Source organism: Buceros rhinoceros, unplaced genomic scaffold, assembly GCF_000710305.1.
Source record: "Buceros rhinoceros silvestris isolate BGI_N320 unplaced genomic scaffold, ASM71030v1 scaffold22634, whole genome shotgun sequence".
NCBI classification, from domain to species: Eukaryota; Metazoa; Chordata; class Aves; order Bucerotiformes; family Bucerotidae; genus Buceros; species Buceros rhinoceros.
In genome coordinates, this window is record NW_010407986.1 from 7,289 (window position 1) to 8,003 (window position 715).

The window sequence follows — 715 nt, forward strand, 5'->3', positions numbered from 1 at the left end:
GGTTTTGCGTGGGCTGGAGCAGGGATTTCTCAGCGTTGCGGGTGTCAGCCCGTTCTGCCAGCCAGGCCCCCTTGCCGCCTTGCTCTCATCCTCAGTTTTGGTCCCGCTGTATCTTGAGAGGGTGTCGGGCCCCGGCCCCGGAAGGAGCCAAGCTGTCCTGCTCGCAGCGAGGTCCCCAGAGTGTCAGGAATTTTCCACAGCTCCTTCCAGCCAAATGTGGATTCTGAGGAAATAAAGAAAAATCCCCTGAGACTTTGAAAGCCAGGGGCAGTCCTGGGGCCACCGGCTGGGATTAACACCCAGCACCGCCGAGGCTGTTTGGAAAGTCCCCAGGATCGGGTAAAACCGTGTTCGATTGGTGTTGGCCCAGCCTGGGCCGGTGTTTCCCAGCGGCCTGTCCCCCGGGGAGCAGTGCTACCTCCCAGGGCAGCTGCCGGTGCCAGAGGCAGCCCCGGGGGGGACCGGTGCCAGAGGCAGCTCTGTGGGTGCCGCAGCCCGTGCTGGGGAAGGTGGCACAGCCGTTTCCCTACGCACTCTGTACACGACATGCTCCACACCGAGCTCCCCGTCCCTGGGAGCCGGTACCTGGTGGGGTTGGTAGCCAGTGGTTTGCTTTCCCATTGTCCACCCCCCCGAAGCTCGCGGCTCCCTCTGCCGAAGTGATGCGGGGAGCGAGGGGCAGGGCAGCCCCCCTGAGCGCCGTCCCTGCCCTCTC

The 715-nt window shown here is 64.6% G+C and overlaps 1 protein-coding gene across 1 annotated transcript in view; it reads left to right on the forward strand.

The window, feature by feature from the left end:
* Window positions 1-715, forward strand: part of LOC104492207 (myotubularin-related protein 5-like) — a gene marked incomplete at both ends in the record, with an annotated part of 11,991 nt that overhangs the window by 3,758 nt on the left and 7,518 nt on the right. The gene's annotated exons all lie outside the window — the stretch shown is intronic.